The 12,521-nt window shown below is 45.2% G+C and overlaps 1 protein-coding gene across 7 annotated transcripts in view; it reads left to right on the forward strand.

Moving 5' to 3' along the window:
- Positions 1-12,521, forward strand: part of LCLAT1 (lysocardiolipin acyltransferase 1) — a 154,674-nt gene that overhangs the window by 61,687 nt on the left and 80,466 nt on the right. The gene's annotated exons all lie outside the window — the stretch shown is intronic.

Here is a 12,521-nt window from a genome sequence, read left to right on the forward strand (position 1 = left end):
CTCACAAAGTCGGCCCAGAAGGATACCATGGTCAATGCTTGAACCCAGATTGGAATGGGTCAAGATAACCAGGCTTGAACCCAGATTGGAATGGGTCAAGATAATCTTCATCATTTCCTGAAGATGATGTCAACAGATCCCTGACAATACAGAAATGCTCCACTGGATGGCTACTTGAGGATGCGATGGTGGCAGAGAAGCAGTCCTTCTTCGCTACCCTCACTGCTACACAGTAGGCATGGTTATGATATTTTACTCATGTTCGGTAAGCCTCACAGCATGTTTTTCTCCACTTGTACTTTAGCCATTGTACAGCCTGTTTCATTGCCCTTAGTTCACTGGTGTACTAAGCTGCAAACCGGGCTCCACAATGCCAGCGAGGGCACTCAAGGGCAACCATGTTAAGAGCCCAATGCACCTTGTTGTTCCACTGCATGACAAGGGCTTCAACAAGGTCATGTGCTCTATCTACTGAGAACTCCCCCAGGGCATTCAGGAATCCAGTGGATTCCATTAGTCTCCAGGGGCAGACCATCTTAATCTGTCCACTACTCCTGCATGGGAGGATTGGAGCCATAAATCCAAGCTTCACCAGGAAGTGGCCTGACCATGACAATGGGGTGACATCCACATACATTTTTATTTATTTATTATTTATTTATTAAATTTTTATACCGCCCCACTAGCATAGCTCTCAGTGCAAGCGGGCCAGAACAGGTGTTACGTGTTCAGACCGTCTGGTCCTCGTTATTAGTCTGGCCGCTGCATTTTGCACCAGCTGTAGCTTCCGAACTGTCTTCAAAGGCAGCTCTACGTAGAGCGCATTGCAGTAGTCCAATCGAGAGGTTACCAGAGGATGAACAACTGAGGTGAGGTCCTCTCTGTCCAGATAGGGACATAGCTGGGCTACCAACCGAAGTTGGTAGAACGCATTCCGTGCCACCGAGGCTACTTGAGCCTCAAGTGACAGAGAAGGATCTAAAAGTATTCCCAGACTACGAACCCGCTCTTTCAGGGGGAGTGTAACCCCATCTAGAACAGAATGAATATCCACCATCTGATCAGAGAAACCACCTACCAACAGCATCTCAGTCTTGTCTGGATTGAGCCTCAGTTTATTAGCTCTCATCCAGTCCGTTATCACAGCCAGGCAACGGTTCAGCACATTGACAGCCTCACCTGAAGATGATGAAAAGGAGAAGTAGAGCTGCGTGTCATCAGCATACTGATGACAACGCACTCCAAAACTACTGATGACCGCACCAAGCGGCTTCATGTAGATGTTAAAAAGCATGGGAGACAGAACTGACCCCTGCGGGACTCCACATTGGAGAACCCACGGGGTCGAGCAATGTTCCCCAAGCACCACCCTCTGGAGACGACCCGCCAAGTAGGAGCAGAACCACTGCAGAGCAGTACCTCCAACACCCAACTCCACAAGCCTCTCCAGAAGGATACCATGGTCAATGGTATCAAAAGCCGCAGAGAGATCCAGGAGAATCAACAGAGTTACACTCCCTCTGTCCCTCTCCCGACATAGGTCATCATACAGGGCGACCAAGGCTGTCTCAGTGCCGTAAGCGGGCCTAAAACCCGATTGAATTGGATCTAGATAATCGGTTTCATCCAATAGCGCCTGGAGTTGACCGGCAACCACTCGTTCCGAGATCTTGCCCAGGAATGGAACATTCGCTACTGGTCTGTAGCTATCAAGATTTTCTGGGTCCAAGGAAGGTTTTTTCAGAAGTGGTCTCACTACTGCCTCTTTCAGACAGCCAGAGACCACTCCCTCTCGTAAAGTGGCATTTATCACTTCCCTGGCCCAGGTGGCTGTTCCATCCCTGCTAGTTTTTATAAGCCAAGAGGGGCAAGGATCTAATGCAGAAGTGGTTGCTCGTACCTGTCCAAGCACCTTGTCCACGTCCTCGAGCTGAACCGACTGAAACTCATCCAACAAAACATGACAAGACTGTGCTCTGGACACCTCATTTGGATCAACTGCTATAAACTGGGAGTCTAAGTCCCGGCGAATGCATAAGTTCTTGTTCTGGAAGTGCCCAGCAAACTCATTACAGTGGGCCACCGATGGTACTATCGTGTCCTTAGGGCCAGAATGAAGTAGCCCTCGGACAACTCTAAAAAGCTCCGCTGGGCGGGAAAGGGATGACTTAATGGTGGCAGCAAAATATTGTTTTTTCGCCACCCTCACCGCTTCTAAGTACAGTTTTGTAGAGGCACTTACCAGTGCATAATTGCATCTGTCGGGAGTTCGCCTCCACCTCCGCTCAAGCCGCCTCCTATCTTGTTTCATCGCTCTCAGCTCTGGAGTATACCAAGGAGCTGTATGAGCTCTACACAGGAGAGGTCGCGCAGGAGCAATCGTGTCAACAGCCCAAGCCATCTCCGTATTCCACAGTTCAACCAGGGCTTCGACAGGAGCGCCAGTCTTTTCAGCCGGAAAATCCCCCAGAGCCCTTTGAAAACCCTCAGGATTCATTAGTCTCCGGGGGCGGACCAGTTTAATAGGTCCCCCACCCTTGCAGAGGGGAAAAGCTGCTGTGAGTCTAAACTTCAACAAGCGGTGATCTGTCCATGACAAAGGAAGAGATGTAAAATTCCCCACATCCAGATCACCATCTCCATGTCCAGTAGCAAAAACGAGGTCTAGAGTATGCCCCGACACATGTGTTGGGCCATTAACATATTGGGACAGCCCCATGGTTGTCATGGAGGCCATGAAGTCCTGAGCCGCCCCAGACAAAGCCGCCTCGGCATGGATGTTGATATCCCCCAATACTAAAAGTTTTGGGGATCTCAGCAGTACCTCCGAGACCACTTCCGTCTGCTCAGTTAGGGAAGCTGTTGAGCAGCAGGGTGGGCGGTACATCAACAAGATTCCCAGTCTGTCCCTCTGACCCAACACAAGGTGCAAACACTCCAGACCAGTTGTTACATGGACATGGTGCTTGATAAGAGAGATGGAACTCTTATAGACCACAGCAACCCCCCCTCCCCAACCCTCAGATCTACCATGATGCTGAACCAAGTACCCCGGTGGGCAGAGCTGGGAAAGGCTAGCGCCTCCCTGCTCACCCACCCAGGTCTCGGTTATACATGCCAGATCGGCCGCCTCATCCATAATCAAATCATGGACAAGGGAGATTTTATTATGTACTGATCTGGCATTTAAAAGCAGCAACTGGAGATCTGAGAGTTGGCTGAGAGGACAACCAACAATCCTGCGGATGTGAGGAGGACCGGAACAAGGCACAGCCACTACTTGTCTGGGCCGCGTTCCCCTTACCTGGCATGTCCTTCTCACAGTGCCATACCTCCCTCTGCCCGTCACTATGCTAATTGGGGCCCCCTCAAGTCCTCCCGGTTGTTGGAAAGGCCCCCTTCCCAGGCACATGGTAAAACTTATATATATTAACTTACGTACTTACTCATCATCAGACACACACACATATACACATCCACACATCCATCCACACCAAGCACCAAACACAATCCTAGACTCTATGCACACAAGCACCGGCGCGAGAGCACTCTTCTTCCCGCGAGAAAAAAAACCTCGTCGTCGGATGATGTCAAAGATGTTAAAAAAATATGTCAGGTCACAGACCATATACATATACACTCACACCACGCACCCCCCACACCCCTGCACAAAGCCAAAACCACTACAGTTAAAAACTGAGGTAGAGTGCCACAAGCAAAAGGTGAGGAGCAGTAGCAATAGCTGCTCTCCCTCCCTGGGCAGCGGTGATGTTCCTTTTTTTCTGCAGGCAGAAGGTCTCCCAGGCCCCTCAGTCAGCGAACCTGTATATCCCTCCAAAGAGGGACAGATGGAAGAGTCGGTCGCAGCTAGGTGAGAGCCTGGGACCTGGTCCTGCAGGGTGTGGCACCTGTCAAGCAGCAGCAGTCCAACAGGGAAGGCAATGATGGTAGTAACCAGAAACCAAAAACAAAGCAGTAGTAACAACAGCAACGGCAGCGATAGCAGCTCTCCCTGGGCAGCGACGATGGTCCTCTTCCGATAATGTTCCTCTTTTAGCAGGCAGATGGTCTCCCAAGCCCCCCCCCCAGCCAGCCAGCCTATAGATCCCTCCAAGGAGGTACAGATGGAGAAAAATTAGCCCAGCCGGCTGGAACCAATCTCTACTCATTCCATCTGGAGCAAAAACCAAGTCAAGGGTGTGCCCTGCCCTGTGTTTTGGGCCCATGACAACTTGAGACATCTCCTTGGTTGTCATGGAGGCCATGAAGTCCCAAGTCGAAACACTAGAGGTAGCCTTAGCAGGGGACACTGAAATCATCCAGGACTATCATTCTGGGCTCCTCCAATATCATAGCTGGATGGCCTCCACCTGCTCTGCCAGAGAAGCTGCTGGGCAGCAAGGTGGATGGTACACCAGCAGCAACCCTAGTTTACTGCCCTCTTGGACCAACACCAGGTGTAGGCCCTCACAGCCAGCTCCAAGACAGAGTGGTTTCCTGGTGACAGAGATGGAAGTTTTGTAGACCACAGCAACCCCTTCCCCCATCCCTACAGCCTGTGCCGGTGTTGCACCGAGTATCCAGGTGGGCAAAGTTGTGTCAGATCAAGTTCTCCCACCCAGGTCTTGGTAATGCACACCAAATCGGCACCCTCATCCATGGTCAAATCATGGATGAGTGTGGTCTTATTGTTTACCGATCTGGCGTTAAAACAACAGCACACGCAGGCCAGTGGGCACAACATGTCTGGAGCAGGCCCTGTCTACTCCCCCCCCTCCGTCTCACACCCAGGGGAGGGACAGCCTTCTGCCAGTTGCAGACTCTCACTCTGAAGGTATCTGGCAACTTTCTCCTATCATTCAGTTCGCTACACAGGTTCTCACCTTGCGCAGGAACTACACATATGCCGTAAGCCCTCCCCACTACCTATGCTCTAGGTTGGTTTGGAAAAAGGGGGAAGTGCCCTTGCCCTCAGGACTCCCTAAGGAGCTCCCCAAGGGACAACTGGGCTTTTATGCCCCCTGATGCAGCCAGGAGCTGATTCAAAAGAATGAAAGATTGGCTGCAGTCTCTGTCTGGATTGAGGGCAGGCAGGGGGTCCCAGTTCTTGCAGCACTTACCAGGGACCTCAGCTGTCTCAAGAGACAGCAACCTAGAGGCGTGAGCAAGCAAGCACCCAGATGCAACTTGGCAATATCAGTTGTGCAGCGTGAAATAATCCCTCACGTAACCCCCAAAGAAATTACTAATATTTCTGTTGGTGAACTGGCAAACATGCACAAATCCAGATTGTTCAAAACCACACCATTTTAAAAACAAATTCTTTTTGAATATGTATTTGGATAGCACTCAAGATTACCTAAGACAATGTAGCAGGGAGGAGAGGACAGGAAATATTCAAATATAATTATTCTGCAAGATGTATGTAAATGGATCTGTTCTTATGTTACCTACAAAGTTAATCTCTGTAAATCTGAAGAATAACGCTGACTCTAATTGTTGGAGTCAGTGTGCTCTTGCCAACTCAATATAGGTACCTTGTCAAGAAGTAACTTTCTTAAAGACATTACAAATTATCCTTTTCCCATCAGTGTGTGAACTATTATTTTGTGTGATCTGAAATGAAAAACCCTGCTCTGGTCAGTAGAGCTCATTTCCTAGTAAGCATGTTTAGGATTGCAGGCTTAATCTTCTATGTGGTGTCAGGATAAGCGTAAAAGCTAATTTGGGGGAAAAACTGCTACTAAATTTGAGACAGGGCTGGGGGGGGGTGTCTGGAAAGAATTTGGCACATGCCCCAAATGACAAACTGTATCACAGCTAGGGAACAGCAACTATCAGATAAGTTAATAGAACATTGAGCTCTCTTTGATCTGTTCTAGCATGGAAAATTCAATGATAATATTTAGCAATATGCTTTGTTTTCTTGATAGTAAATTATCCTTGTTTCCTCGTTTTTCTGAATGACCCATCTCTACTTATTCATGATCTGCAGTTGTTCATATTTTTCCCTTCATGTAAAATATATTAATTTATTTGAGAAGTAAAAGATAGGATTCCCTGATAATAATAGTTGAGATTAAATGCCATGCTTACAGTGGTGAGTGTGAGGTCACTTCTTTCCAGCACATAGTGTCCTCTGCCCAACAGTGAAGAGGCTTTTTTAAAATGTAAGCTGTAAGTGATTAGCAGCCCAGTAATAAATATATATCCCAGTGATTGTTTCACTGTATTGATTGTTTTGTCATTTTTTCCTGCTATTTTTATGTTGTGATTTTAACTATGTTGCTGTTGCTGTTTTTGTTAAGATTTTTATTTGTAAGCTAACTTGAGAGGTAAGCTGATAAGACAGGGTAGACATTTTCTTAATAAATAAATAGAATTTTTTGGTTCCTGTGAGATCAGCCAGGCAGATTTATCCATAGAGATAATTATTGGATATTGCCTGTAGAATATAAAACACAGACTCTGATTGTTGGAGTCAGTGTGCTCTTGCCAACTCCATTGACATCTGATAGCAGTGCCCCAAAAATATATCCATGTTAATGGATCCATGTTAATCCATGTTAATCAGGAGTACATATGGATACATCTCATATAGACCCTAAATTTCTCGTGCAGAAGCATCAGATGAATGAATGTGTATGAAGCATGACTGTGGTTGCAGGCCTCTCTTGCAATACACAGAATACTGACTGACTGCTGAAGGAGGAGGAAACTGGAAAACCAGAAGAATTGAAAATGAGCGTTGGTGGTTGGCAGGGCAGCATGGGTGAGCAATGCTGTCCCACTGGCCGCTTCTGGAACTGGGTATCCTGGAAGGCAGGGATGGCTGCCTGCCTGCCTGGAACCCTGAACAGAGGCATTTTGTTGCAGGTCCCACTTACATTTTTGTATAATGTTGAAGTCAGGACAGAAGAGTATATATATCTAGTATTGTAGTTAAACCAACCCCAACTCTAGTACCATGGTTATGAATTGTAGTTGCACAGAAATGCATATACTTAACTACTTCTAAGGGTTTTTAAAAAACAACGTGGAGTGATATGGATCTCCTAATAACCTGAGGCTGCAGCCTACAGAAGATTCATTTGAAGTAAACTTCACAGAACACATTGGAAATTCAGTGGGACGTGGGAAATAAATCAATATAGGAATGAAGTGTTCTTCTGATCATGTGTGGGATCCATTTCTTGGATTATTATAATAGCAACCTTTAGAGAGACTCAACCAGGTGTGTCTTCTTGCCTTCTTAAAATGGATTCCTAATATCTAATAAGACTGCACAGAGGCTATGCATTTTATTTTATTTATATTATTTTATTTATTAAAATTATATCCTGCTTTTCCTCCCAGAAGGAGCCCAGAGCAGCAGTCAAAAACATTAAAAGCACATTAAAACATCTTAAAAACAAAAGATTTTAAAACATCTTAAAACAAAACATCTTTAAAAATATATTAAAGCAAAAAATATTTAAAACATCTTTAAAAAAAAAACATTAAAAACATCTTAAAAAGCAATTCCAGCACAGACACAAACTAAGATAAGATCTCTACTTAAAAGGCTTGTTGGAAGAAGGTCTTCAGTAGGCACTGAAAGGATAACTGAGATGGTGCCTGTCTAATATTTAAGGGGAGAGAATTCCAAAGTATCAGTGCCACAGCATTAAAGGTCCGCTTCCTAGATTGTGTGGAACGGACCTCCTGATAAAATGGTATCTGCAGGAAGCTCTCACCTGCAGAGCACAGTGTTTGACTGGGTATAGAAGGGATAAGATGATCTTTCAGGTTCCCAGGTCCCCAGCTGCATATGGCTTTGTACACCAAAACTAGAACCTTGAACTTGGCCCGATAGCTTAATGGGCAGCCAGTGCCATTCTTTCAGCAGCGTGGTGACATGTTGGCAATACCGTGCCCTAGTGAGCAGTGGTGCCACTGATCTTTGCACCAGCTGCAAAATGGAACAACTCTGTGCTTTGAGAATACAATGATTTTTACTGACTGATAGTAGAAGTAGTGGAGCTTATACATATGTTCCGTCATGTGTGTTTCTCTATCTGCATTGTCATGTATAAAACAATTCCTTAACTGCTTCTCTTCAGAAATAATTTTCATTTGCAAGAAAGCCAATTGAGAACTCCATCATTTATTCTTAACATCATTAGGATAAAAATTAGTAATGAATTATTAAAATGATTTTCATTGTCATTAGTGAGCTTTTGAGTTAGAGTTCAGAGTTTTTCCTAAATGTTGTGACACCCACCGCCATATTATAGTAATTAAATAAAAAAAAATCAGATAAATCTACCTTAAAAGACAACATACGTTGTGGTTCTCATTTTTTTTAATGAGGGGATTATGACAACATTTATATTCCACCTGTCCTTCAAGTTGAAAGAGCTCAAGGTGGAATATATGGTTCTTTCCCTCCCCATTTAATGATTAAATGAGCTTTATGACTGAGTGAAGATCTGAACTTTGCCCTCCCAGGTTCTAGTCCAACATTCTAGCCACTACACCACACAGGTATATGTTGATAACAATCAGCTCTACCTCATGTCCCAAAATTTTCTTCACACTTCACATCTCACTTGTGGGGAAGAGCCATACCTCAGTGGTAGAGCATCTGCCTTGCATACAGAAGGTCTCAGGTTCAATCTCTGGCATCTTCAGGTAGGACTTGGAGAGACCCTTGCCTGAAACTGGAGAACTGCTGCCATTATACTGAGCTAGATGGACCAGCGGTCTGACTCACTATAAGGCAACTTCCTATGTTCAGTTCCACTTTTGATATTTCTGTTTGTTTGTTCTTTCTAGTTCACTATGTCTAAGACCAAACATCTCATCTTTCCTTCCAAACCCCTCCTCTCCTCATTCACTCACCTTTGTAGTTGACAGCATCATCACCTATTGAACACACACAGAGCTTGTATTTTTCTTTGGCTTGTCTTTCTCATCTCTCTCCCATATTCAGTCTGTCACCAAATCATGTCACCTCTCAATTTCCAGCAGGTGTTTTTATCCAGAAGCTATCAAGCCTTTGTAATTATTCCAGTTGAAGGTTTAAGGGTTTAGCAAACATTCAGTGTAGAATTTAGATGTTTGCCAGATCCCTGCTATCTCCCCCCCCCCTCCCAAAGGCCCAGAAAGTTGTGATGGGGAAGGTGGTGGTCACAGGTGCTCAGGGGGCTTTGCAGAACATCTTTTCCACTGGGTCCTGGGACTACAAGTCCCAAAATTCCAAGCAGAAATCTGTTGCTACATGATGTGCCATTCCCATTAAGGAGAAGGTTGGGGGCAAGAAGAACAATTCAGAGAATGGCATATCGTTGGAGAGGGAGAGTGAAGGCCAGTGTAGAGAGGGGCATATTGGAGCATCAGAGCAAACATTGGGTCTAGAAATAGTAACTTGAGAAGGAAAATTATTTGAAGCTCAGATGCCACACACACTCTGTTTGGACTTTGGGGAAGTTGTTTTGTCTGCATAAGGTTGGATTCTAAGATAAGGTAGCATAAGGAAGTTTAGGGAAGGAAAATTCCACAGAAAGAAAATTTCCCATCCCCACCTCTCAACTTCAGCTATTGAACTTCCAAATAGTCTCTCGGGGTGGGGAGGGTTGAAAGGCTGTCCTGAACAGTGGGTGAGAGGGAATCATTCAAAATTGGCCCGGGGTTCTCACAATGTTAGGCAATTAACCCCTCTCCAGCAGCCCCCTATACCCCATCCCACATTGTTCAGGAGGACCGTCTGACCCTCTAAAGAAACTTTTTGGAGGGCATGAGTAGCTTTGGGGTTTTTTTTTGGCAAACTTTTGTTCTGTGAACTTAAGTTAACTTATCTTAAGATTTAAGCCAGCAATCTATTTCTAATTGTGGGCAGCCACCATTTATTTATTTTACTTACCACATTTATACCCCATCTTTCCTCCAAGGAACTGAAGGTTGTGTATATGGTTCTCTTGCCCCCCTGCCCAAATTTATTATTGCAACCCATGGTGTTGAGAGTGACTGAGAAGCTCATCCGGTGAGCTTCATGGCTGATAGTGTCAGCTCTATACTGCCTCAGCAGTGTCAGGGGGGGCTGGAAATTCCTGGGTCTTTGGCAGGGAAGGAAAGTCCTTAGCCAGCAGTCGGGTTGTAAATCTGCCAGGCCTATCCGAAGCGTACTTGCCGAGTCAGAAGTCCAGAAGCGAGGTCAGTGGAGGTCCGGGATCAATTGCCAAGGAGGTCAGTCAAAGAGATGCTGCAGGGAAACTAGGTCTACACAAGCCACGCCTGACGTTGCAGTCAGCAACAAGCTGCAGCCAAGGTGTGCCTTATAAAGAGCAGGATGGACAGCAGGTGTGAGCCCTCAGCGTTTGGGCCTTAAGGAGACAGGCCTGCCTCTCTTCTGCCTGACCTTCTGCTGTCTATGTTCTGCAGGTGAGGGGGGAGTATCCTGTTCACTGTCTGTGTCTGGCTGCAGGGCCTCTGCTGTCCCTGGGGTGCTCTGCAGCTGAGGGGCAGAAGGAGCTGGATTCTCAGGAGGCTCCTCCGTGTCTCCTGCTGCTCCTGGGTCTGCTGCTGTTACTCCCGAGTCGTCCTCATCTGAGGAGTCCTCTGACGGAGCCATGACAGATAGGGATTTGGACCTTGGTCTACCCGTCTTAGTCCAACCACAACATAACATTGCCTCTCTTGGTGCCTCTAGGAAGCTTACGGACAGGGAATGAAGGCAACAGCACCCCCTATTTGTCTCCAGCAGCTACTGTTCAGAGGTATGCTGCCTCTTATCGTGGAGGTTCCAGCCATCTATTAATATTAATAGGAAAGACTTCCGTGGGCAAAACTGGGGCAGAGAAAATAGGGAATAGTTTGGATGGATGGAGTTGAGGGAAGATAGAGTTGGGATGACTTGTGGGGGAGGGAACAGTGGTAGCACACCCACTTCTAGGAGGCACCGACTGCCACTGTGCATTATTAGTTACAAGCAACATGTTAATGAGCCTGACTGTCTTTGTCCCTGATAGATGGTCAACATGTGATTAGTGGCACATACTTTGCTCTGCTTTTATAGTGGCTTATTCTTAACCTTGATCAATAATAACATGGCAGTACTGCAGTTAGCTGAGTCATCCATTAATGCTTTATGCTCTTTATATAGTTCATTTCACACAGGGAACTAAAAGCCCTTCACAGAGGTAAGTGACATCTCACTTGATTGGATGAGACATAGTCTGTCTTACTTCTTTAGTCTTTAGTCTTTCCTCATTCTAATGCTGTTTTATATTCCTAATGTCAAGATTTATTTTAGATTAGAAGGCTTCACTTTCCCCTTGGGTAGTTCAGAGAGGAATATTGGTGTTTCAATTATATTGTGGATCTAGATTGGTTCTTCCATACAGTAATTTTTTCTGTCGTTGCAGTTGGTTGTTTATATGTATCATCTTTGTATCCAACTTTTCTCTGAGGGGCTCAGGATGATACACACATAGTTACCTTGTTTTATTCTCATAACAGCCCTGTGATCAGTTAGGGTTAGCAGAAAGTGATTTGCTCTAGAACTTGAAGCTGAATACCCTTCATTGTTCAAATACTGTAGGAACTATTCCTTTATGTAGCAATTTTTAGATGCCTTTTCTTTAAAAACAGTTCAAATTGATATACAATATTGGGGGGGGGATATAACTAACGTGAACTGTAAAAATGCAGATCAGTTTAATGATCCTGGAGAACAACAGATCAGAACCTAACTAGTCCCTGAATAGAAAGATCAGTGTCAGAGAAAGGCATAAAGAGAAGGGTGTGTTATGAGGCTTCCCAGGAAGACTCTTCTGAAGGCTGGCTATTACCAGGGAGAAGATCCCACTTCACGCACTAGCCAATCTCACCTCATGTATAGAGGGGATATTTTTACAGGAGGTGTTCAGTGTTTTGGGAGATGAATATGACTACTTTGAATTAACATGTCTGTTTCTGCTGCTTTTGCCACAACACAGTGGTCCTTCTGAGCGATGTGGTTATTTGGTAGTGCATCTTTTCATCATGCAAGTCCCATCCTTCTTTGTCCCATAGTGCTCTGTAATAGTCCTGTTGATACTGTATAGTTGAGCAATATGCAACTCCTCACAGAAGAATATCCTATAAATACCTACTTGGTTAACAAAGCTTCTAAGCTGCTGTTCAAAAGATGTTGTTCCCATAAAACCTCTGCACAGCATCATACACACCATCCCCTTCTTTCCTCACTAAATACAGAATGCAATGGCTGAAACTAGGAAGTGTTATGCTTGCTTAGATAAGGTTTGGATTATAGAGAAATATAGATTCTACATTCAAATCAAAGCATCTCGCTCAGTTCAGGTGGTGTGTGTGTATAGGATGACCATCAGACATGGTTCCAGTCTCACTATGCATGACGGGGATGAGGAGCTTCATTTGAATAGGTCCTTGGTTTACCAAACTCTCCTTATATAGCCTTTGGCTGCTGTTGTCATCCTCATTCATTTTTGCAAGCTTCTGATTATCTATGTATTGTGAAT

This window comes from Rhineura floridana, chromosome 4 (genome assembly GCF_030035675.1).
Source record: "Rhineura floridana isolate rRhiFlo1 chromosome 4, rRhiFlo1.hap2, whole genome shotgun sequence".
NCBI lineage: Eukaryota > Metazoa > Chordata > Lepidosauria > Squamata > Rhineuridae > Rhineura > Rhineura floridana.